Source organism: Phocoena sinus, chromosome 12 (genome assembly GCF_008692025.1).
Source record: "Phocoena sinus isolate mPhoSin1 chromosome 12, mPhoSin1.pri, whole genome shotgun sequence".
Taxonomy (NCBI): Eukaryota; Metazoa; Chordata; class Mammalia; order Artiodactyla; family Phocoenidae; genus Phocoena; species Phocoena sinus.
Window position 1 is genome coordinate 9,048,740 of NC_045774.1, and position 27,388 is coordinate 9,076,127.

At 43.6% G+C, this 27,388-nt stretch overlaps 1 protein-coding gene across 3 annotated transcripts in view; it reads right to left on the reverse strand.

Annotated features, from left to right (window-relative positions):
• Positions 1 to 27,388, reverse strand: part of TULP4 (TUB like protein 4) — a 226,670-nt gene that overhangs the window by 183,667 nt on the left and 15,615 nt on the right. The window contains exons 1-2 of one of the 3 annotated variants that reach the window (XM_032651096.1): positions 23,260 to 23,805; positions 16,537 to 16,789 (exon numbers count right to left, since the gene is read on the reverse strand). The exons of 1 other annotated variant lie outside the window; for it this stretch is intronic. The gene's annotated coding sequence lies outside the window, so the exon portion shown is untranslated. Of the gene's footprint in view, positions 1 to 16,536; positions 16,790 to 23,259; positions 23,806 to 27,388 lie in introns of those variants that run through there. One more of the 3 variants, XM_032651095.1, reaches the window with a different exon arrangement.

The window sequence follows — 27,388 nt, forward strand, 5'->3', positions numbered from 1 at the left end:
CCACAAATACAAGAAGCACTACACACACACACACACACACACACACACACACACACACACACACCAAGGCAGATAAATAAAAAACAAATCCACACCTGAGTACATTTTAGCAAAACACAGAGCCAAAGAGACAGGGACTTACAGAGCAATGACAGACTGAGAACAGACATCTCAACAGCAACAATGGCAGAGATCAATGAACTAAGATCTTCAAAGCACTGACAGAAAATATAGAATTCTATTCTGGATATGTAACACAGAACTATATACCCAGAAAAACTGTCTTTTAAGAATTAAAAGTTAAATAACAAAGATGATTAAAAAGGGCAAAAGCTAAATTTTAAAACCAGCTGAACTCACAAAATAAATTCTAAAGCATATTTTTCAGGTAGGAGAGTGACTCAGAAGGAAAGTCTAAGATAGAAGAAGAAATGATGAAAAAAGAACTTGTTAAACACGTAGGTAAAATTAAACACTGTCATTTCAAAAAAGAACAATAATAGCAGACACTTGCACAGCACCTGCTAACCACCAGATACAGTTCTAAATGCTCTATAGGTACTGCATTTCTCATTCAAAACCCCTGGCCTCAGGAAAAAAGTCCTTTTACTGTCCATACTTTACAGATGAGGAAACTGAGGCACAGGGAAGTTAAGCACTTTGCCCAACTTCACTCATCTGGTAGGTGGCAGAACTGGGGTTCAAACAGGCTGTAGGTTTCTAGCCCCTGTGATTAACCACTGACCTGTGTCTATTTGAAGGGGGAAATAGAAAACTAAAAAAAGAAAAAAAAAGACAATTGGGTGAAAAGAAGAATGATCAGAGCTATACCCTAAGGCCCTCATAATGTTCAGAAAGTTAAAACACTAGTTAACTTTACACTTGATTAGCTTAGGTAAGCATGGTGAATTGTAAAGGGCAATCTCTGAAAGACCAGAAACAAAGTATACAACATCCCGGGTCACAAGACAGAAAAAATGGAGGAGGTGGGAGTGGATTCAAATCAGTCCTCTGAAAAGAGGAAAACCAAACAAAAGGCAGAATAAATGAAAACAAGAGACAGAAGTTAAATGCAAATATATTAGTCATCACAGCACATCAATGATTAAAAGACCTAGTCTTGCCAGTTCAAAGAGTATCAGATTACACCAAAGGGAAAAAAACCCAGAAAAACAGTTAAATGCTTTCCCAAGAGACATACCCAAAACCTAAGATCAAGTTAAGAATAAAAATAAAAGGATTTTAAAGTGAGAGAGTGGCATGGACATACCCACACTACCAAACGTAAAATAGATAGCTAGTGAGAAGCAGCCACATAGCACAGGGAGATCAGCTCAGTGCTTTGTGACCACCTAGAGGGGTGGGATTGGGAGGGTGGGAGGGAGGGAGATGCAAGAGGGAAGAGATATGGGGACATATGTATATGTATAACTGATTCAGTTTGTTATAAAGCAGAAACTAACACACCCTTGTAAAGCAATTATACTCCAATAAGGATGTTAAAAAATAATAATAATTAAAAAAAGAAAATGATTTTTTTTTTTTTTTTTTGCGGTACATGGGCCTCTCACTGTTGTGGCCTCTCCCGTTGCGGAGCACAGGTTCCGGACGCACAGGCCCAGTGGCCATGGCTCACGGGCCCAGCCACTCTGCGGCATGTGGGATCCTCCCACACCGGGGCACGAACCCGTGTCCCCTACATCGGCAGGCAGACTCTCAACCTCTGCGCCACCAGGGAAGCCCAAAGAAAAGGATTTTTAAAAGAAGATATGTTATGTATACAGAAACAAAAGGAAAGCTAGGGTTACTCTATTAATATCAAACAAAATACATTTTAAGGCAAAAGTAGTTAACATGGAGCAAAGAAGAGAGCTAGCCACAGAGTGATCAACAGTCCTATTCACCAGGTGCACATCACAACTCTAACGTGATAAAACTCAAAATGAAATAACGTTGAAACACACAAGGCAAAAAGTGATGGGGAGAAATTAGTTATCCACCATCAAAATACAAGAGTTCAATTAGCTCTCTCAATTACTTATAAATCAAGCTGGGGGAAAAAAAAAAGTAAACATTTAGAAGATGTTAATGTCACAATTAACAAACTTGGTCTTAATGAACAAATACAGAATCTTGTATCCTATTTAGAGAATGCATATTCTTCTCAAGCACAAAAGAACATTAAAAAAATTACCATGTCAAGCTGAGTCTCAACATATTTTAAAGAATAAGTGTCAAAGAAATATGACTACAAAGCTAATAAGTTAAAAGCAGTTACACAGGGCTTCCCTGGTGGCGCAGTGGTTAAAAATCCACCTGCCAATGCAGGGCACACAGGTTCAAGCCCTGGTCTGGGAAGATCCCACATGCCATGGAGCAACTAAGCCCGTGTGCCACAACTACTGAGCCCACGGGCCACAACTGCTGAAGCCCACGCACCTAGGGCCCGTGCTCCGCAACAAGAGAGGCCACCACAATGAGAAGCCTGCGCACCGCAACTAACAGTAACCCCCGCTCGCCATAACTAAGACCAACTAAGAGAGAGCCCGCACACAGCAACAAAGACCCAATGCGGCAAAAAAAAAAAAAAAAAAAATACCCTAAAAGTAATTACACAAATATGATCATAAAACTATATATTGGAAAATTTTAAACAAACACATTTCTAAATAACTTATAAAACAAAGAAGAAATTATAATGGAAAATGTAAAATACTCAATGTGAATTAAAATACTACATGCCAAAACTTGTCATCTACAGAAAAAGCAGTGTTTTGTTTGAAATTTATTTCCTTAAATGCTTATAATAGAAAAGAAAAAGTGTTACAAATTAAGAAGGTAAATGTTCATTTTAAAAGTACAGAATAAACCGAAGGACAGTAAAGGAAATAATAAAGATAAGACGAGAAATTCATAAACGAGAAAAAATAACATTAGAGAGGCTAAGCAAAGTCAAATGTTGACCCTTCAAAAAAAGTAATGAAAGACACAAACCTCTGGCTAGACAGATGAAGAAAAGGGAAGCACAAATAAACAATACTGGGAATGAGAAGGGGGGTAAAACTATAGATACAGTGAAGATTAAAAAGATAAAAGAATACCATCAACAATTGAATGTTTAAATATTTGATAACATGAAATGAACCAATTCCTAGGAAACATAATTTAATCAAACTAATTCAAGAAGAAAGATAAAAGTCTAAGCTGTGCCATAAACATTAAAGAAAATGACTCAGTAGTTTAAAATCATCCCACAAAGAAAACATCAAGTCCAGATATTTTCCAGATAAGTTCCACCAACATTCAAGGAAAACACCACTGCAGTATTAGATAAACTCATCCAGAGAAGAGAAAAAGTGGTAACACCCACAACTAATTCTATGAGGCTATTATACTTTGATACCAAAACCAGATATGGAGAGTACAGGAATAAAAATTAGATAAACTCATCCAGAGAAGAGAAAAAGTGGTAACACCCACAACTAATTCTATGAGGATATTATACTTTGATACCAAAACCAGATATGGAGAGTACAGGAATAAAAATTAAAGGCAACCTGGTGGCACAGTGGTCAACAATCCACCTGCCAACGCAGGGGACACGGGTTCGACCCCTGGTCCGGGAAGATCCCACATGCCATGGAGCAACTAAGCCCATGCGCCACAACTACTGAGCCTGCGCCCTAGAGCCCACGAGCCACAACTACTGAAGCCCGCGCGCCTAGAGCCCGTGCTCCACAACAAGAGAAGCCACTGCAACGAGAAGCCCGCGCACCACAACGAAGAGTAGCCCCTGCTCGCCACAACTAGAAAAAGTCTGCGTGCAGCAACGAAGACCCAACACAGTCAAAAATAAATAAATAAATAAATTTTTTTTAAAAGGGGCTCAAATGGATTGCTGAAATGCAGCCAGCAACTGAATGAGAACAGAGTCCTGGCTATTGCCCAGCCTCAGTTGGGTTCTATGGGAGGGATAACTTCCAAGTGATTCCTTCTTGGTTCCAATGGTGAGCAGGAATGCCTGACCCGCAGCCAACAGATGGACAGGGCAGACACAGAGAGCACGCCCGACTGTCCATCAAGGCCATGTCCTGGGGCAGAGGGCAGGGCAGGAAGGCAGGGGACCAGAGCTGACTGATGGCCCAGTGCCCATACAAGTGGACACATTTCCAATCCTAAACATGTGCTTAGGACTACACAGAAATGGCTGTGGGGTATTCAATAATTTCCAACACACGGAGAGTCCGAGCTTGGTGAGCAGCACTTACACACGTGCCTGGCCCTGAACGAATGAGTCGTCTTGGACTCAAAAGGACACTGCAGCAGGAAGCCAGGTGGGAATCATCTTATCCGCCAGGGATAGAGCGCAGAATACAGACGTCTACATCATAAATGGCCAGCGAAAGTATTTTCTTACTTTGCCAAAACTCTCACATTATGACCGTAATCACTTTTTTGGACAGAAATATTTTCATTTCCTCATAACAATGGCATTACATGCTTAATCAAGCAACAATAAACAAATATTATAAAACCTCTACCAAGTAACCAGCCTGAGACTAGATAATACAAAATTAATATAAAAATACAAGATCTGGGCTTCCCTGGTGGCGCAGTGGTTGAGAGCCCGCCTGCCGATGCAGGGGACACGGGTTCGTGCCCCGGTCCGGGAAGATCCCACAGGCCGCGGAGCGGCTGGGCCCATGAGCCATGGTCGCTGAGCCTGCACGTCCGGAGCCTCTTGCTCCGCAACGGGAGAGGCCGCAACAGTGAGAGGCCCGCGTACCGCAAAAAAAAAAAAAAAAAACAAGATCTGGTCCCTGACCTTAAACAGTTCACAGTCTAACTAATGGAAGCAAAACTCACAAACATGAAATAATCAGAGAACAATTAAGCGTGAAAGTGTGGGACTCTGTACGGGTTTCAACAGTCTAAGATCTCATGGAGTTGAACCAGTAGTAAAAAAGCATTTAGCCTGAAAGTCAGGAGAACCGAGTCCGTACCATGTGTGACTATCAGTGGCACAGAAAAGGAAGAACAGGCGTATTTGTGGCAGGTGACGTGTAGGTTAACCTTTCATCATGATAGCACCCAAGATGTAGGTATTATCCCCATTCTACAGACAAGGAAACTGAGGTTCATACCTTGGGCAGGTTACTTAACCACAGTGGTCTCAGTTTTTTCACTTGTAAAATAAAGGTCTTCTGGGGACGAAAAAGCACCAGAGTTTCCTGGAAGTGACTCAGAAACCTGAAGTGGGCAGGACTCTGGGGCAAACGTACCAAAGCCTCGCCTCGGGTCAACAGCAATACCCCCTTCCCCACAGAATATTTTGCTGTTATAACCTCGGCACTGAGAAGCGCACCTAGTATACAATGACCGATAGATAAAAATTCGAGGAATGAATGGATGAACAAACGGCACATCACAATGGGCTCCGAGGTGACTCTCCTTATGGTGGCTCATTTCCTCATACATCTAGTTTTTGTTGTTTGTCCGAATTTCAGAGCTCTTAATCAGTGGGTTGAGGGCGGCATTCTTCCAGAGGGGATTTGTGTTTACTTCTGCCAAGCCCTTGGGCACTTCCAACCCAGATGCACTGAAATGAGCTTCCCATCTTGGGTTTTCCCCGACCATGCAGGTGGCATAAATTCAAATCCCAAATCCAACAAGATTCAAAAGAGACTGTTTTTTTAAAGCTAAGAAGACACCTCCTCCCTTTGTTAATGGATGTTCCCACCCCACGCATACTCCCAGACTAGCCCTTCAAAGAGGTTCAGATGAAACCGTCTCCCTGAAATCTAGGTCCCCAGAATCAGCAGAAGTCCCCTCACTGTCATGTCCCACTCTGGTTTTAGACACCCTCTCTCTCTCTCTCTCTTAGAAACGTTTACTCCGCTTTATCTTTTTCCCCACCTGTGGGTTTCTCACTTTCTTATAATAAAGATAATAAAAGGGTGTTTGTTTTATTTTCTCCAGTATTTCTAGTGTAAGTGTTTCTAGCAGGAAGGTGTCCATAACATCTGGTCAGCTTCCATTTCCAGGAGGGGTTCACACACTACCACCTACCACCTTCCAACGTGGGTTTAGAAATCATCCCTAAGGTGAGCAAGAGCTGAAACAAGGTGAGCAGTCAAAGCAGGATATGCCCAGCGCAGGCGAAGGAAACGCGCAGGGCCACGTGAGAGGCAGCTAGGGCTGGCTGGGCAAGAGCAGGACCCAGGGTGCGGCGCAAAAGACCTGGAGGGCACAAGACAAAACGCAGGCGTTGACTTCATAATGATAAGGAGACCAATGTGAGCTTCAGAAATTAGTTCTGAAGGATGACTGGAAGAAAAAGAAAACAATGCTTATCTTTACCGGTACTTCCACCAGTTGAAAAGGACAGTTTGGGAATATAACTCTGTCGTTTGTATATATAACTTATCAAAAAAATTCAAGACAAGCACACAGATATAAAGTTAATTCAAGTAGGAGATATGGCATAGGAAACCCCATGTACCGGAAATGAGATCAATGAAGTGGATGTTCCATTATTGGAGGCAAACTGTCAGTTGTGTTATGCTACTGTGAAATCATAAGATTCACAGCACAAGCCAAACCTTGTCACATTCCATATCAAGGTGCTGCTTTACAGAGGAATTTGGTTATAAAGATTGGGGAATAAGTGGACCATCACCAAGGGCTTGGAAATGCTTATTATTTTAATTCAATTATTACTGAATGTAGTCAAGCATACTGCTTCAAGATTGTTTTATTATTTATTTATTTTGTAATAACCATACATGGGAGATAGTCATAATTAGCAAAATGAAGCTCAAAGAAGCTGGATAAAGATCCAGTGTCACACCACCACATCCTAGCACTTACAGGCACACAACTCTGTAGCTTTTCACATAATATAACGTTCTGTATATGAAATAGCTGAAAGAATTCAAAACTGAGAAAAAGCTGATATGAAATGGGGTTCATCCAGGAAAGCGTCTGTGTCCCTGTAGGATCCAGATACCTGCTTCCTACAGGCGTTGTTACAGTAACACTAACAAGAATGAAAAGTGTCAGGGAAAATTCAGTTAATTCATAGGCTGAGTAAGTGTGCAAATAAAACATGAGAAAATGAAGTGCAGAATTTAAATCTCCACTATGATGCTCTCTAATCACTGGAGTAACCCTTCTTCCCAGAAAACAGCATTACCTCAAACAAAAGAGAAGACACTGGGTAGCAGGAAAAAGGATAGTGATCCAAACCTTCCCTTAAACTGCGTTTCAATTAAGGGCAATAATCACAGCTGGAGATAATGAACATAAGTCTTGGGTTCGGGCAATGATTTATATCACCCAGGTTCTCAGAAGGGATTCAGAGTAATTTATCAAAAGGTTAAGCTTTCAGAAGAAACAGATCAGTTCTGTTTCCTTCAACTTCTTATACCACAACCTTAAGATCTTAAATAAAATAGCATAAGTATACCTAAATATGGAGATACTAAGCCTGGCCCAGGACTAAACAAGAAAGAAAAGTCGATTGGAGTTAGCAAGAAAAGAGGGCTGTAGTACAACGAGCGTAAACTCAAAGCAAGTACTTAATGAATAATGAACATGCACCACTGTTTTAATGAGTCTATTAAAAGCACAAATCTCGGGGCTTCCCTGGTGGCGCAGTGGTTGAGAGTCCGCCTGCCGATGCAGGGGACACGGGTTCGTGCCCCGGTCTGGGAGGATCCCACATGCCGCGGAGCGGCTGGGCCCGTGAGCCATGGCCGCTGAGCCTGCGCGTCCGGAGCCTGTCCTCCGCAACGGGAGAGGCCACAACAGTGAGAGGCCCGCGTAACGCATAAAAAAAAAAAAAAAAAAAAAAAAGCACAAATCTCTCCAGAAAGAATTTAAAGCACCTGATTAAAAAGTGCATACAAAATAAGATTATTTATCACCTTAAAACAGTTTTAAAAGAAAAAAGTTAAGAAAAAGGAGACAAAAAATGTCAACACTGAGCACAAAAATCTTGGCCATAAGCATGCCTGCAACCAGGGCAGAAGGAGACCCAGGATGGCTTACATAAATCTTATTATCAGAAATGAGGAAACTGTCTATTACCCAGGAAAGAAACATTTTCCCTATTACTGTATTCTGAAAAAATTTCAATATCAAAGCACTACAGAATGGCCATCAGATGATGGAAAAGATAATGTCTGTAACAATCTCACACAAATGTAGAAGAGGATTTACAATTATTTCCTATAGTGAAATACGAATAAAAACTTAACCTTAATAGGTAACAGCAGTTTTTTGAGGGCTAGGGTACTGTGGACTGAAATGTGCTATGAGGTGAACAGAGAATATGTCCGTCCCAGTCTTCCTAAAAAGCGTGACTTTTTTTTTTTAACATCTTTATTGGAGTATAATTGCTTTACAATGGTATGTTAGTTTCTGCTTTATAACAAAGTGAATCAGCTATACATATACATATATCCCCATATCTCCTTCCTCTTGCGTCTCCCTCCCACCCTCCCTATCCCACCCCCTAGGTGGTCACAAAGCACCGAGCTGATCTCGCTGTGCTATGCAGCTGCTTCCCACTAGCTATCTATTTTACATTTGGTAGTGTATATATGTCCATGTCACTCTCTCACTTCGTCCCAGCTTACCCTTCCCCCTCCCCGTGTCCTCAAGTCCATTCTCTAAGTCTGCATCTTTATTCCTGTCGTGCCCCTAGGTTCATCAGTACCATTTTCTTTTTTTTAAGATTCCATATATACGTGTTAGCATACGGTATTTGTCTTTCTCTTTCTGACTTACTTCACTCTGTAGGACAGACTCTAGGTCCATCCACCTCACTACAAATAACTCAATTTCATGTCTTTTTATGGCTGAGTAATATTCCATTGTATATATGTGCCACATCTTCTTTATCCATTCATCTGTTGATGGACACTTAGTGCTTCCATGTCCTGGCTATTGTAAACAGAGCTGCAATGAACATTGTGGTACATGACTCTTTTTGAATTACGGTTTTCTCAGGGTATATGTCCAGTAGTGGGACTGCTGGGTTGTATGGTAGTTCTGTTTTTAGTTTTTTAAGGAACCTCTATACTGTTCTCCATAGTGGCTGTATCAACTTACATTCTCACCAACAGTGCAGGAGGGTTCCCTTTTCTCCACACCCTCTCCAGCATTTATTGTTTGTAGATTTTTTTTTTTTTTTTTTTTTTTTGCGGTACGCGGGTCTCTCACTGTTGTGGCCTCTCCCGTTGCGGAGCACAGGCTCCGGACGCACAGGCTCAGCGGCCATGGCTCATGGGCCTAGCTGCTCCGCGGCATGTGGGATCTTCCCACACCAGGGCACGAACCCGTGTCCCCTGCATCGGCAGGCGGACTCTCAACCACTGCGCCACCAGGGAAGCTCTGTTTGTAGATTTTTTGATGATGGCCATTCTGACTGGTGTGAGGTGATACCTCACTGTAGTTTTGATTTGCATTTCTCTAATGATTAGTGATGTTGAGCATCCTTTCATGTGTTTGTTGGCAATCTGTGTATCTTCTTTGGAGAAATGTCTATTTAGGTCTTCTGCCCATTTTTTTTTTTTTTTTTTTTCTGCCCATTTTTGGATTGGGTTGTTTTTTGATATTGAGCTGCATGAGCTCCTTGTAAATTTTGGAGATTAATCCTTTGTCCGTTGCTTCATTTGCAAATATTTTCTCCCATTCTGAGGGTACCACGCACATATGGTCACCTTATTTTTGATAAAGGAGGCAAGAATATACAATGGAGAAAAGACAGCCTTTTCAACAAGTGGTGCTGGGAAAACAGGACAGCTACATGTAATTAGAACACTCCCTAACACCATACACAAAAGTAAACTCAAAATGGATTAAAGACCTAAATGTAAGGCCAGACACTATCAAACTCTTAGAGGAAGACATAGGCAGAACACTCTATGACACAAACCACAGCAAGATCCTTTTTGACCCACCTCCTAGAGAAATGGAAATAAAAACAAAAATAAACAAATGGGACCTAATGAAACTTAAAAAGCTTTTGCACAGCAAAGGAAACCATAAACAAACGCATGACTCTTAATCAGACTAGTTACAAATTAAGATAAGGGCCCTAAGGCTCACACTCCATCTCCCCGTTTCCCTCTGTCACCTGTGAAGTGCTCCCACTTCAGTGCCTCATCCCTTTGAGCTGATGGAAGGATTAAACGCCAGGATGGGAAAAAAAGACCCCACTATTTAGGCTGGTTCTGTAAATAAGGATATTAAAGCAAGGACTTCAGCCCAGGGAGCCCAAAGTCTCAATTAACTCTCTCAGATACCAGTAAAATTCATGGAAACTAATGACGAAATTCAGTTTCTTTCTCCTGCCTTTTTGAATATCCTTCCCAGAACATTCCCAAGCTGAGGCAGCTAGCTCTACCAGGCCCTATGTGATCATCCATATCCTTCCCAGCCACTCACCCAAAAACTTGGGAGCACGAAGGATTCAAAGTGGCTCTTTTTTCTCAGATATAACGTATCTGCTATTTCTTCCTAAATAAAATATTTTAAGAATAAAAATCAACTAAATTTATTTATCCGTACATCTGTCCCTCTATTAGTTCACTGAACAAACACCTGCGGACTAAGAATGCCACCTGTCATATCAGCAAACAAAGGATGTTGCAGCCATCAAGCCATCAGCCACTACAGGCTCCCCCTTTTCCCCGCCTTCCCACAGTGAGTCCTGAGGGAACTCAGGATGGATACTGGCCCCAGATAAAGTGCATATCAAAGGAATGATTTCAATGAGCCCAGACTCTTGCACCTTTCCATACATAGAAAAGTGCTAAATTTATTAATTTGAGATGTCTGGTTTTCTTTAATTAACACTAGTATTTTGATGTTCCCACTACTCGTTTTTTGTTTTTTTGTTTTGCGGTATGCGGGCCTCTCACTGTTGTGGCCTCTTCCGTTGCGGAGCACAGGCTCTGGACGCGCAGGCTCAGCGGCCACGGCTCACGGGCCCAGCCGCTCCACGGCATGTGGGATATTCCCGGACCGGGGCACGAACCCGTGTCCCCTGCATCCGCAGGCAGACTCTCAACCACTGCACCACCAGGGAAGCCCCCACTTCTCGGTTTTTGTTGCACAAACCCCTATATATTCCGGCTCCTCCCATACCCTTGGGAGCAGTTCCTCAGAGCAATCTGAGAGGCTGTCTTCTGGCTTAAGCCCTCAGAAAATCAGCCGAATAATCCATAATTCTCAACTTCTAGGCTGAGCATTTCTTTTCAGCCGACAACTTGAGCACCTTACACCCCAGCCTCTGTGCTAAGCAGTGAAGAAACTATCAATAAAACACATCCCTGACTTTCTAACTTAGATGACAAATGACAGTGTTTCCCTCTCCCAATTTAAATGGTTAAAATGTGTACTGCACGATAAGAATGCACCTTTCAAATAGCATCAGAACGTAAGACTGTCTCCTGCAAACTCGATAATGGCTCGGGGACTCAAATACAAAATCACCCGACTAGGGCCACTGGGCAGCTGGGCTCTCATCTCTGTGCCCGCTGCCAGCAGGCACTGTGCCAAGAGCTTTCCTGGCTACAGAGGCACTGAGGCAGCCATTTGAGGGGGAGATCAAATCGTGCGGGGACTCTTCCTGACCATGGTTTTCTCCTTTGGTGTGAAGCAGTTTTTAATCTCACTGAAGAATTTCCGTAAGAAACTAACCTTCACTGTAAAAATAAAATCTACGTTCAGGCAGCCACTTACTCCAAGAAGCTAAGAAAATGGGTTCCTGGTGAAGGAAAATGAACAAATGTTAAATAACCAGGGAGGATAAGGTGATAAATGACCAGTAGAAAGTATTAAAAATAAAAAAGCAATACCAAAAAAAAAAAAAGATACAATGGCATAAAAGCATAGTACCGTGCACTTGGCATGGCTTCAATTATTCACTTTATAATGTATAACCATTCCTTTTTAAAATGCATTCATAACACATTGGGCTTGCTACCACAAGATTAATGTTGTACCACAGTTCTAATTAAAATTCACACCAAGGTCTACCTCTCAACAACAAACACTGAAGATGATCTATAAAAGGAAATGAAGAGAGAATATATTTTTAAAATATGCCATTTTCTCACTTACTGAATTATCCATTTTGACTCCCCAGTTACTGAGAAAGCCAAACCCTTTCATCTACTGTGATGCATCTCCTGGCTATCCACACGGTTAATGCCTCAACATTCAGCCTGCTCATAAAGAGGCATCTCCTAATTTCAAACACCGTTTTGAAGCAACAGCCCTATGTTCTAGAGAATGACTTTCTAGGGAGAGAGGTTCACATGCTAATTCCAAGCCAAGCAAGTAACCAGTGTTCACAGTTGTCTGCTGCATCTGAGAACTTTCTGGAAGAGAACGAAGAGGTCTACTTGCTGTATGTCTCAGCAAGAACACAGGGTAGCCCATACCATGCCAGGGGCAGAGGAAGGAGACAGGCCAGGGACACTGTCCCAGTTACGCTAGCGTCAAATGACTGGGCTGGGAGAGGGAGATTCTTCGTTTCTTCCCTTTTTTAACATAATTATCTGAAGTTAAATACTGATGAAGTCATTTGAAACTTATTTTTCCATAGTTTGAGCCATATATTAAACGAAGACTTTCCTCACTGATGCATATAGAATATCATATACTTAGGCTAGGAAGCATTTTCTAAACATATTACTACCAAACTCTGTATTATTATCTTCCCACGACATTAAGATTAGATTATAGCAGGGACTTCCCTGGTGGTCCAGTGGTAAAGAGCCTGCCTTCCAATGCAGGGGACGCAGGTTCGATCCCTGGTTGGGGAACTAAGATCCCATGTGCCGCGGGGTAACTAAGCCCGCGTGCCACAACTACAGAGCCCACGCGCTCTGGAGCCCGCGTGCCACAACTAGAGAGAGAAAACCCGCACGCCACAACTAGAGAGAAGCCCGCGCGCTGCGACGAAGAGCCCACAAGCCACAACGAAAGATTCCGCATGCCGCAACGAAGATCCCGTGTGCCGTAGCTAAGACCTGACGCAGCCAAAAATAAAATTAATTAAATAAATATTTTTAAAAAGAAGACAATAGAAAAATAAACTCAGAAAAAGATTAGATTATAACAGAGAAAGGAAAAGAACATCTTCTATCATACCTGAGCTAAAGCATAGATATATACTAATGCAGTTTATGTGTAAATTTAACAGTATCTTTTTAAAGTTTCAACTAGATGGTAGCAAACAAACACAAGACTTAAACTCTGAACAATTATTAATTGTTCTACATTATTAAAAACTATGCCCAGTCTTCTTGACCACACCCCCTCCCAGAGTCTGTGTAAAGGAAGGCTAAACCTCACCTAACGACTCCCTAATACGGAGACTGTGACTTGGGTCTGTATCCCCTAACATAGTGCCAGTAGACCCTCCAAAAGTATTTGTTCAATTAGAAGTTTAAAGGGGGGAAAAAATGAGGATCAAATAAATACTTACTGGCATCTATTAAAAAAGAAAATAGGTAGAATGATCAAAAGAAATTTTCACTCCTATCAGAGCAACTGTTCTTCTAAATCCATGACGTAAAAATTTTCTCAGCCGAAAAGTATTATCAAAGTAACATCCTAGGAGAGAGTTAAGCATGTCAATAAAATTCAGCATTTCAATCAATTCAATCGACATGAGCATAAACACCGTCTTTTGGTTCTAATAATAAAAACATATTTTGGAAATGCTGGATCATTTTACATTCAAAACAAGAGGCCAAAAAAAACCCCAGTACCCTACTCTACATTGCCCCCTCCAAACACTCCAAAATGTACTATATCAAAACAACTGAAGGGAGAGATCAGGGGCTGGACTTGGCTCTTTCTTTATGAAGTTGTTGTCAATAAAATTCACTATACCATCCACCAAGACTGGACACCTTGAAGAGTCTGAAAGGAGCTGTGAAAACAGACTCTACCCTTCCCCCAGAACTTCATCTAACACAAATACAGTGCAGTCCACTTGATTGACAATCGGCAGATTTAAGATCCCTTGAAGTTGTCACTCCACAACTGTGATGATGCATTTAGCAGGAGAGGGAGGGAGCCCACAGCTGCCTCTGCCTCTTGCTGAGAAGGCCCCAGTATAAAGGAAGTGGAGGGACTTAACAGGAATTAGGAGACAGGGGCTGAAAGGATGATCTCTGAGTGAAGAAAGCAGAGCTGCCTCAAGCCAAGCTTGAGATGCCCCACAGAGCCCACAAAGATGACTGCTGTCAGAAAAAGAAAATGAGGGATGTTTCTGGTGCCCACACACCGGGGACTTCTGTAGGAGGGAGTGAGTGGTTTCAGGATATGCGCATCACTGACGCGAACGCTCCACAGCTGAGACTCATGCCGAGGTGTCCTGTGTAAGATCTAATGCTCAACGTGCACAGCAACTGCTTCCACACAAAAGCCAGAAGTTACCCTCCAGGCCACCAAGAGGTCAGAGCCACCGAGCCTAGCGTGACAGGAGAAACAAGATCCTACGCAGCCCACCCTGAGCTCCCCCAGACCAGGACGGCGGCAGCAGAGGACCGGAAGGAGGGGCTGCTGCTGCCTGCGTGGCCCCGGCCAGTCCCCTCTTCTGGTGGCCCTGCTGCAAACTTCCCCGTTAGTCCACACTCTATGCCGTTACAGTCTTTGTGAGTGGATTGTTCGGAACTCTGAATAAATGATCCTGACGAAGTAAAGTCAAGCATTATCACTGCTACGCAGGCGAGTCCATAAGTCCCGCACCCCACAATGGACTGGGGCTAACACACCAGCACCTGCCCCCACACGCTTTACCGTCCACGAAGCCGTCTCCTTTCCCTGGCCCTCCCTGGCTACGGGGTGGTTACAGGTGGCACTCGGGACCAAGAGGAGCCAGGCAAAAGAAGAGCTGCAGATTCCAATAGCTTAGGCCCTATCTGCACAACAGAAACACCTTGGGGCATGTGCAGAAAAAGTGCTGATTTACACCCACCACTTCCCAGTTATTCCAAATTAGAAACAAAAGAGTGCTGTGGGAAGGGGACCCGAAGGCTGTTACCTGTGTAAACTGTGAGCTCAGGACCAGAGAACAGCTGAAGCAGTCATTAATCAGGGTCGTGTTTACTCTTCCACTGTCAACTAAGAACATGTTTTTGTTGCTTCAGAGGAAGGGTCTCCCCAGGTCACTGCAGCCACTACTGCTGCTCAGGAAGAGCTGAGTGCCCCAGTCTAGGAGTCCATACGCCAGCACACTCCTACACCTGCCGCCGGGGCCCACCGCATCCCGTACTCTCACAGGATGTCAGTTCTTAGGAAGTTACAGGGTCTTCGACAAGCTGATCGCTTACTGTCCTCCACAACAGAACTACAAGCAAGACTGTAATTAATTTGCTAACAGTTACTGCCTGCTTACTAATATTAGCCCAAATTTCATCTTTTTGCTTAACTACAGGAATTCTCAAAAGGCACATTTCCTTGGACCCATCCTGGGAGAATGTGTTACTAAAGAAAGTCAAAGAACTTGCCGCTAAAGTGACATGCACATTTAAGGTCGTTCTAGAAGAATCCCCAGGGACAGTGACCTGGAGCTGCCAAGGGACAGAGCGGGCACCCAGACAGAGTGAAGAGAGGTCATGGCTGTGGGAGAACCCGAGCTGCAGGGAGGGGACGGGGGTCTGTCGCAGGCAGGCCCAGCTCACCTGGTGAGAGCCCCCCCACCTGGCTCCCTTCCCCCGGCCACAAAGTGCCTGAGGCTTCGGCAGCAGTGGTGCCACAAGGTTCAGACCCTGTGGTGCGTGAGGAAGCTGGTGGGACGTCGGGAGCCTGGCGCCTGCGCCCCCCGAGACAGAAGCACACGAGCAGCTGCAGCGAGAGGTGGGCTGTGCCCCGGGCTCCGGGAGAGGCAGCTCTGCTGGGCTCAGGACACACCTGCACCTGGAAAAAGCCAGCTTTCTAAGGCAGCCAAAATTCAATCTGTGTTTCTTTCTTTCAACAAACACCTGTTGCACTCTAGGCCCTTAGGGAGCTTACATCCTTATGGAGAAACAGCAGCAAAAGGGCAGAGATAAGGAAGTTAGGGCCACGGGTGATATGTGCCGAGCCGAGAACTCCGGAGCAGCGGGGAGGACGGGCCTGGGGAGAGACTGCAGCGGAGGCCAGACGAGGCTGGCGGCGGGTGGGAGCTTCCCTGCCAAGGGGATGCCATGCCAGGGCCCAGAGGCAGCAAGGACAGACGTGAGGACACGAAAAAGACTGGGGCGGGGGGCAGTGGAGACCAAGGGCATAAACAAGGTCTAGGGGGCCCTGAGGGCCACAGAAAGGAGAGCACGTCTACTTCTGAGCACAGTGGGAGCCCCTGCCGAGCTTTCCGCAGCGGGCGGAAATGTCCTGGTTTTCAGGCTCAGCCAGAGTGGCTGCTGTGTGGAGGAGCCCTGCAGGGGACAGAGAGAAAGCAGAAAGCACAGGCAGGGGCTGTGGCCGCCGTCCAGGGCGAGCCCACAGTAGCTAAACTACAACACTCACCAGACAGACGAAGTGGAGCACAACTGGAGACAGGTGTGGGGGCAGGATCGACAGAAATTCTGACACACCGGATGTGGGAGAGGAAACGGAGGAGCTGCCTCCCGTCTGTGAAATGGGGACAGTCACAGTAACAAACAGCACCAGCGCAGTGCGCATGCTCCGTCTCTGCCGGACTTATTTCCAGCTCCACACGTACTAGCTGGAGTGCGGTAGGAAGAACGGAATCTCTCTGTGTTTCAGTTTCCGACATTATCTGTCAACGAAGGACAGTAAGAGTATCTACCTCAGTGATTTGAGAATTCCATGAGTCAGTATTTACAACACGCTTACGACAGTGCCCGGTATGCGCTAGGAGCTAAATCATCTATTCTCATGACGACTACTACTACCATCACCTACCTCGTGGTACTGCTGTTAGAACAAAACAGATTGAGTTAATTCATGCAATGCCTGTAAGGAAGTCCCTGGCACATAATAAATTCTCAATAAATGTCAGCTCTTACTATTATCATCATGGATGATTCCCAGTTGGTGCTGGCAATAACTGAAGAGCAGGGTGGGGGAGAGGGGTGCTATGAACAGGTCCAGAGGGCCTACGGAAGAGCTTCCATTTGGCATGTTAAGTTTGCAGCGTCTGTGAAACATCCAAATGTCAAGGTCAAGTAAGTAGCCGGACACATGAATATGAACCTCAGAGGAGAAGACTGGAGTATTAAGTTAAGAATCATCCACGTCAAGATGAGTTAAGTACAAAACCTGGTGAGTCAGTGAGGGAGAGAATGAAGACGAAGGAGGAAAGAGGGTCTAGTGGTAAACCCTATGGAACCCCAACACTCCAGGACAGACCAAGGCAGAGAAGCCAGCAGGGCAGACCGAGAAAGAAGAGTCAAGAGGAGGAGGAAAGCCAACGAAGAGTGGAGTCTTCACAACGTAGCAAGAAGGTCAGCTGGGGCGTCAGGGTGGATGAAGACACTGGATGTGGTCCTGTGGAGGTGACACCAGTGATTCTGACGACGGCATTTTTAGCATCTTATGTGTTCACTTCAACTCTACCTAACTTCCATTTACAACACTATCTATAAAAGAAAATGCGTTCCAAAGGCCATGTACAGTGAAAAAAAACTTGACCCTGGAGTCAAAAGACTGAAGTCCACTCCAGTGAGGTCTTGGGTAAGTCCCTAAACAACAAGGGTGTCCGTTCTCGCCTTAGGTAAAATGGCAAGGTTGGACCAGATTCCCAATCACAGGTCATGAGTACCCGAAGCACTAAAACCCACTAATCAAAACCCATTCGCTAGCTTTCAATATTTAAAACATGTACTGATCACTCCCCAGCCTTTCGGCTGAGATAAAGTGTGTGGACGAAAAACACCGCCTGCCATATCAGTAAACAAAGGATGCTGCCGGCATCAAGCCAGCGGCCACTGCAGCCACCCCCAAATGGAAAAAAGCACGGGATTCCAGATGGAGAAAAGCAGGATACTGGCCGTAGACGGTTAAGGCGCGTACCACAGGAATAACGTCAACGAGCCCAGACTCCTGAATCATCAAGTGCTGAATTCATTAACTTGAGCTATCTGGTTTTCTTTAATTAACAGTAATCCTTTGATGTCCGAACTATCTGGTTTTTGTTGCAAAAACCCCTATATACCCTGATTCCTCTCTTACCCTTTGGAGCAGTCCCTCAAAGCTATTTGAGAGACTGTCTTCCGGGCTTAAGTCCTCAGTTTTCTCTGCCAAATAAATCAAAATTCTCAACTTTTAGGTTGTGCATTTTTTTTCAGTCCACAAATGTAAAACACGTACTGAGAGCTAGGGATCTACCTAAGGTAAAGTTATACAAACTAAACTGTCACATTTCTTTGCTTCTGGGTGAAATTGTAACTGGGTATGGAAACACCTGTACACCTGGGAAGCAGCAGTGTTTAAGAAGGGGGACTCCATCACTTACTCCTCAGGGCGTGACCACAGACAGCTGTGTCATTTAACCACTCAAAAGTCTCAGCCTCCCCATCCGTAAGATCTTGGCAGGAACTCCCTGTTGGCTTTCCTCTTCCCTCCTGACTGTTCTTTCTCTGTCTCCATTGCTGGTTCCTCCACCCTGGCCTGACCTGGCATGTTTGGGTTCCACAGGGCTCATTGTTAAGTACCTAATGAGTAAGAACTATTAATACCATTGTCTTAGACTGAGCAAAAGTTCTTAGCTATTAATCAGATTAGTCATTTCTGGGGACAAAGAGGGAAAATAATGAAAAGAAGAATATAATGGTGACCACTGGTGACTCCCAACTCAAACATTCTTATTCTGGGTGCCTGAAATACATGTGCCATCCTATCACATGAAACTCAGCATCTTACTGTAATTAAAATCTAGTAGGGAGGGACTCCCCTGGTGGCGCAGTGGTAAAGAATCTGCCTGCCAATGCAGGGGACACGGGTTCGAGTCCTGCTCCGGGAAGATCCCCCACGCAGTGGAGCAACTAAGCCCATGCGCCACAACTACTGAGCCTGCACTCTAGAGCCCGCGAGCCGCAACTACTGAGCCTGCGTGCCACACCTACTGAAGCCCGTGCGCCTAGAGCCCATGCTCCGCAACAAGAGAAGCCACCGCAATGAGAAGCCCGCACACTGCAACAAAGAGTAGCCCCCACTCGCCGCAACTAGAGAAAGCCCGTGTGCAGCAATGAAGACCCAACACAGCCAAAAATAAATAAATTTATTTTTTTTAAAAATCTAGTGGGGAAAGCTTTGCTCCCCCCTAACTGTAACCTCCCCAAGGGCAGCATCCACATCTGACTCAGAGATAGCAGTTATTGAGCTAATCTCTTGGTATTCAACCCCTTTACTCCTAAATTCCACTCCTAAATTTCTAAATTAAAAATTAAAGACTCTAACATTATTTCTGCAAATACTTTTAAGGTATCCACTGCTTAGGTGCCCTAATAAATCCTTTCAAGGAGCTCCCCCCTCCCCTGCCAACCCTTTACACACACCCTTTACCTCGCCTTAAACGCAACCATACGGATTCCCAAATGTAGCCTTCCAATAAGCTCTCCCTGGCACAGATTCACTCTCAGTGCTTTCTAACTTTAGAATCCAACTTTTCAGTACTTTTTGTTTTACTTGGGGAGGATAGTTATACCTGAATCAAAGCTCCCTTTCAAAATTTCTAAAGGGCAATACAATTAAAAAAAAAATCTCTCTCCGCTAAGAGACAAAGCATATGTGGGTTAGATACTTCTCTGCCCATCCTCCTCAATGCCTCATGACACAACCCTGAGGAGCTGGACCAAAACAGCTACCCACCTGAGAAGGATTCAAATGCTTTCGTGATTACCACATGATAAGCAACAACTGAAAACAAAATAAAATAGGGCAGAGCAGAGACTACTACAAAACCGCTTACATTAAATAAACCTATTACAGCCTATGTTTACAATAAGCTGGCGTATAAGCTGAGACAAAAGTGAAGGCAGCCTCGAAAGATGCCACACTTAGGCACAAGGGAGGCTGGGGTAAAAATTACCTCTAATTCAGGAGACATTTCATCAGTGAAGGATCCAGAATTTCAGGAAGAAATTTTGAAAGCTTAGGAAGGCTTTAAAAAGGGCAAGCATCAAATCAATAGCTCATGTGTGTTAATTTTAGCTGCAAGAGTCCAAAGTGAGATATGAAATGAGGAAAGCAGCCGAGGAACACCCAAACAAGAAACAAGAAACGAGGTGTGGTCACTGGGTACCCACCACCCAGGCCCAGACACTCAGGGGGAGCCAGCACTGCGAAGTTTAGTGAAATCCAGTCCCTGCCCTGAGGAGCTCCCCGCACGGTCGGAGAAGATGGGCGAAACACGTAAATTTCAACATTACAAGGTATAAGCTATAACCAAGGGCCAGCAAGTGCACTGAGGCAGAGCTGAGAGCAGCGTGACTGAACGACAGATCCTGGAAACATAAAGCCAGTGTAGATCTTAAGAAGATGGTGCAATAGCAAAGCAAAAAAAAAAAAAAAAAGATTTTAACCATGGGCCAAAGCAAGGAGAATATACTGACAAGACTGTCCAGATAATGACATGGAAGCAAACCAAGTGTCCATCAACAGATAAATGGATAAGCAAAATGTGGTATATACATATGATGGGATGTTAGTCTTAAAAAAGGAAGGAAATTCTGACACATGCTGTAACTTGGATGAGCCTCGAGGCCACTGTGCTAAGTGACATTAGCCAGTCCCAAAAAGACAAGTACTGTCTGATTCCTTATATGAACTATTTAGGTTAGTCAGAGAGAGAGAAGGTGGAATGGTGGTTGACAGGGGCTTGGGGGAGGATGCTGTTTAATGGGTACAGAGTTCCAGTTTCACAAAATGAAAACAGTTATAAGGATGGATGGTGGTGACAGCTGCACAACATTATAAACGTATTTAACACACTGAACTGTAACTTAAAAATGATTAAGATGGTAAATCCTATGTTAGATATATTTCATAATAAAAAATTTTAAGAATACCCCAATAACGAGGACTTTATGATAATCTAGGACAAAACGAAACCAGGCTTCTAGAGACATAGTAGAGGGATTCAGATCTGAGTGGCAATTTCAAGGGGGGATAAATCAAATTAGACTGCCTAGGTAAGGAAAAAGCCTTAATGGTACCGATTAGAATTAACATATTCAATAGATACGAATGCTCTGTATTTGACATTTGCTATCTAACTTCGTAATAACTAGCCTTTTCAAAAACAAAGATTTTTTTTCTACATACATATGTATACACACTCACACTAGAACGGGCTTCAGGAATACAGAATAAAGGGAACAAACCCTTCAATACCACGATGGCAGTCCAGAGGCGGCAGAAGTACAACTCCAGAGTCAGACTGCCAGGATGTGCAGCCTGGGTCACACGCCCAACCTCGGTGACCTGTCTCAGCCTCAGTTTCCCACGAAGAAGGACTGCTGGGACGATTAAATAAATATATACAAAGTACTTTAATTACCTGCCTGTCACACAGTTATAATAGTTGCTCAAAAAAAATGCTAGACATTGCTGTTGTAATGTTATTTATATTATACCCACTAAGCAATTAAAAAACTGGAATAAAGTAAATTATTAAAAAGATATGTAAAAACAACCATCATTCACCCAGATTTCAATTGGAAAATTAGGGACAAAGAATCGGAGTGGTGGGGAAGTAAAACTTATCTCTGATTAAAAGTAAAGTCTACCAAAATCGTGGCCAATTCTTGCTGAATGGCCTTAGTATGTTAATAACCCACTGGGGAGAGAAGAGGCAAGGAGCAAGAATGATTTCTACATTACTAAGAGCCCTCTTTGCATCTTCCTCTACATTCAAAGCCACTCTGTAAGACAGTAAAATCCCTACTTCACAAATGATTAAACCAAGACTCAGAGTTTAAGTTAAGCCTATCAAAAATCATCGGGCTATTAGTCACAGAGCTATGATTTGATACCTGACTCCAAGGCCCATACTTTCTCCACCAAACTGTGTTGCCAGTAATTTCCACTCCACACCCAAGCTGCTCTGGAATAGGGAGGGAAAGCTGTGTATAAGTATTTGATGAGAACAAAATGATGTGAATAAAGCCCAACTCTGACTGTTCTCAGGGACTCCAGAATGTCTACAGGAAATAACCAATGACCAAACTCAAATTTAATGTTAAAATGACAGAACTACAGATTAAGAAGAGCTTTGGCAGTACTCTGGGCACTCAACACTAGTGAGGCTGTAGGTGACATGTACACTCCAGTACGAGTCCCAGTTTCCAGAAAGCAACTGGGCAATACGCAGACAGTGATTAAAACCAACAGTGCTGGGCTTCCCTGGTGGTGCAGTGGTTGAGAGTCTGCCTGCCGATGCAGGGGACACGGGTTCGTGCCCCGGTCCGGGAAGATCCCACATGCCGCGGAGCAGCTGCACCCGTGAGCCGTGGCCGCTGAGCCTGCGCGTCCGGAGCCTGTGCTCCACAATGGGAGAGGCCACAACAGTGAGAGGCCCGCGTACTACAAAAAAAAAAACAAAACACCAACAGTGCTAAAGTTTGGCTAACGTGAGGATTAAGCCAAAGATGTTCACCAACAGTGTTGTTCAACATCACTGCAAAAATTCCAAGAAGTATATTATGACAGGGGGAAAAAAAGTCATATAAAAATGGAAAGAGCAAAAAATCCTTATTTATAAATAATTTTCCATCTGCAAAACACACAGAATTGAATGAAATTAGTACTATTAAGAGAGTTCAGTAAAATGGGAAAACAAAACACCCACGAATAAATTCAAAGTGATGAATGAGCCTATGTGTTTACTCAAATTCCTATGTGTCTCTCAAATTCCTTTAAAATGATCAAACAAATATAAAAGTGCCACAAGAATTTTTTGCACAAAACAGACAGGCACTACTGACAGGCCCTTGAGGAATTTCTAAAAGACATGGAGCAGATAGGTTTAGACTGACAGAAAAGTAACAAAGAGCCTTAATTCAGCCAGGAAAGGCCAGCACACCACTGAAGCGCTTTAGGCAACGTCTGGCCAAAGAACGGCTGTCTGCACTGGGTCGCCGAGACCGCACAGGCCTTCTTACTGCACCCCTGGGCAGGGGAACGACACTCCAGGTCACGGTGGATGCCACAGCAATGAGATGCCTGGGAAAGGGTGGAGATCAGCCTTGCAAAGAAGTGAAGCTCCCCAGCGATCGGAGGACTTACCATCAGACGGCCGCGGACTGTACGTAGAGGCCTAAGGTAGCAGCAGCTGATGCGGGGTGGGGGGGGGAGGGCAGGATATCAAACTGAAGGCCCTCTTCTGGAACGCTCTGAGGGCCTGCCCTTCTCTCAGTCTAACAGCTATCCAAAAAGCAAGGGAGGCCCGCTTTTGCTTCCTCTGTAGGAACCCAACGCCGGCTTCTCTCACCACTAGCTGCTCTGGTTTTCTAACTGTTTGACATGGTGGTATGACAACCTGGGTGTAAGATCTCTGAGGTCAAGGATCACATCTTTCACTCCAGCTCTGTATTCACAGACATGCCAAAGACTGATAACAACAAAAACAGGAACAAAGGTACCAATTCTTCCCCAACATGACCACTCCGTCTTGTAAAAATTATAGTTTCACCGCTGGACCAATTCTCAAAGATCTGATCTTTTCATCAGCCCATAGACTCTTCTTGAATATTGTCCCAAAATCAGTTCTTCAACTACTGAAACACCAATCATCTCTGACATCTGTAAACCACTGCACCATGCCCTCCCACTGAGGAGGCATTCTACTGACCGATGTAATAAGAATTCTTTCGATGGCCCTTCCTCATTAAAACTAAGGCATATTCAATAAAATGCAGAGTGATGCTTTTTATTTTCAGCATACACCTAAATTATTTTCATCCAAAAGTTTAGCCTAAATTCTAACTCAGTAAATGACAAACAAAACAGAACATAAGTATTTGTATAATCATTGCAAAGAAACAACCCAGAAGGATTTTTTTTTTTAAAAGTACGATGATATTTACTACATCTTTACTTTAAAATAGCCCCCAAATGGAAGCAACCCAAACAGCAAACACTGAAGAATATCACTATATGATTTATCTACTTGGTGGGATATTATACAGTCCTCAAAAATGTGTAATTACCCATGTGTCCATCAACAGATGAATGGATAAAGAAAATGTGGCATGTACATACAATGGGATATTGTTCAGTCTTAAAAAGGAAGGAAATTTCTGACACACGCTACGACATGGGTGAAACTTGAAGACATCATGCTAAATGAAATAAGCCAGGCACAAAAGGGCAAACACTGTGTGGTCTCACTGTAAGTGAGTATAATGTGGTAACTGGAGTAGTCACACTCCTACAGACACACAGAAGAAGGGTGGCTGCCAGGAGTGGGGAATGGGGAACGAGGGTTTAACGGGTACGGAGTTTCGGTCTGGGAAGACAAGAAGTTCTAGAGGCGGAGGGTGGAGATGGCTGCACGACAAGGTGAATGTCCTTCAGGCCACTGACCTGCACACTTTCAAAATGGTTAAAAGAGTAAATTGTATGTTATATATTTTGTCGCAATAAAAAGCTATAGTTATGAAGACTATATAGAAACACGAAAAATGCTTGTGCTATGTTCAATTTTCAAACGCATACAAAGGTGTTTGTAGGAGAATTCAAAATAATGCTATGCTTAAGAGTTATAAAAATGGTGGAGATCGCAGGTGATTTTCCACCGTTTTATAAATGTACTGTAATAGACTGCTGCTTTTTATGCTTACACTTATAAAGACACTAAGTATAACACCAAAAGAGCGAAGCTCAGGTGTCTGTAACCACAAAGCTCCCTCATGTACTACTCCTTTCTCCATTCATACAATCCTAAACTTGGGGCACGAAAAAGGTTTATATATGCTTAATATCTGGGGGCTGTGCAGTGACCTAACAACTGCTGGGGAGCTCTCGGCACACAGAGAGGATTTAATTTTAATCTAACAGTTTTCCTCTTATCCCCATTTGCAAAGTTTAAGAAGAAAACGGGCCTTACTTGAGCCAATATTTTCTATCAACATAATTTCCTTCTTAGTCATTACTTTTAAGCCACCTTAACTCTTTTGTGGGAGAAGGCTGGGCTCTAAATAAGTAAGTAAATAAAGTTATCATCAAATAAAATTTCTTTTAAAAAGGAGGGTCAGAAAAAGTGAAATGGGAAAAGCATCTGAGCAGGAATTGGAGGAGGAGCTCCAGTCAGCTGTGCTAGTTAGTGGCGGGGACACGCCAGGGGTGCACAGCTGCTCGCAGACTGCTTCCCATCCATAAATGGAGAGTCGATTTGCTGCACTCTTTACCACCTTTACTGACGACACTATAAAGATCAAAGGTGACAACGTTTATAAAAATGCTCTGAGGAATGTAACATGCTTTATAAACTAAAAGGTGGTGCCTTATCAAATTTACAATACTAATTTGATTTTTTCTGGGTTGTCATAAGGCACCACATGAAATCGGCCCCCTCATATATGCTTTCGTTTTTCCATTATTACTTCTAACTTCTGTCGTTCTGAGAGCACCGAGTCTCCCCAATCCTCAGAGCTCCCCAGCTCTGCATTTTTGAGACAGAAGGACGGTTCAAGGCATTCTATTTAAGACAAGACATGTCAGAGGCATCCCCCATGGTATGTAGAAAGAGGCCTGCACAAGGAAAGAAAGGTCATATGGAATAAAGGGTTTCCCATAACCCACATGCAGTACTCCCAGGTTTCATCCAACAGCAGGGCTCTTTCAGCACTATTTTAGAACGCCAGTGGCTTCTAAATTCTTTAAAGCAGTAATAAATGTTTCCTATCCTTCTGAGGGCAGGAAATCTAGTACAGTGAGGGGCATGTCAGATAGAGCAGGCTTCCAGACGGTGTCATCTTCCACTACGCCAATATTTACTCAGGTGCTAACCATGCCCTTCCCCTCAAGGCCAGTGATACTCATACTTCCACACAACCCACATTTTCTGAGGAGGGAAACTGAGTTTTTAATTTTAAATACACTAATAAGTCAAATAGGTAACAAACCACCTTTACGACTGATGTGCAAATACAATAGATCCTGCACATTTGACAACATGACCAATTCCCAAATTCTCAAATGGCGCTAATTCCTGGAATTGTCAGACTGCTCTTTTTCTTGCAATCACTAAGTGATACTTTCGAACCTGCTTGGATTATTGCATACAGGCAGAGTGTTTAATCCCCATTTAATTCCAACTCACAGAGGAATTCTCAGATTCATACAGGGGATCTATGGGTGTAACCAAACAACTAAAAGAGGAACTGTTATTGTTCATAACCTCAGAAGTCGGTGGAGCGTTCAATCTGCCAATGAGCCAGTGACCCCGACAAGATAATGACGGCAAGGAAGGACAATCCACTGGTGCACTTTGATCTTAGGTAAATGTGATATAGGAAGATCCAAATTCATAAGGTTAAAATTACTGCATTTTAGAAAAAGATTTACAAAAGGATTCCTTCTGATAGCAAGCAGTCAGGGCCTTAACCACTGACTCCCCTTGTATATTTAAAATATAATTTAATTTTAAATATTTTATTTATACTCGGGTTTTCGGGAATCTATCTCCCACAACAAGCTCCCCTGCTGAAGTAAACTTTGGCCACAGTTTCTCTGAGTTCAAACAACGCTGACATAAAAATAGGCTCTAATTTATTTCACTGAAAAAGAAATTTAATTTTAAAAAAGGTGGTTCCAGGATGTGTTTGGCAGGTCCGTCTCCTCAACTCACTGGGTTTTTTGTTGGTAGTGGAGATGTCAGCACTTTGTTCTGGTTTCGTTTGGGGTCTCACTGTTCTGTGTAATTTTTAATGCAAAGCTTATTAGGTGCTTTCACAGCCTGGTTCCATCTTCTGTGACCACTCATCAGTTCTTCCCAGGAAATTCTGGAACAGAGAAAATAGTCTCTAGACACCTGAATCATAACAATGAAGAACATGGGTGCTGGCAGCCACGCTGTGCCACATGGACCAGGGAGCAGAGGATGCTGGCCTGGAACAAAGAACTCGAAGCACTGAAGGAAGCTAAGAGATGGGGACAGAGAGAAGGAAAGAGCTTCCCAGCCCCATCCACAGAGTGTTCCAGTCTCTGGCTCCTGGCCTGAAGCCCAGCTGTATCCCTGCAGAGATTTTAGGACACAGCCCAGAATCCTTCCAATAAATTGCCTTTAGTGTATAAACGAGTTCAGTTAGGTCTCTCTAACTTATAACCAGGAGTCCCCTAACTAACAGAGGGCTCTGTGGTCCTTTCTGTTGATTGTTTTGAAGGAGGCAAGCTAGAAACCTGCAGGTGGCAG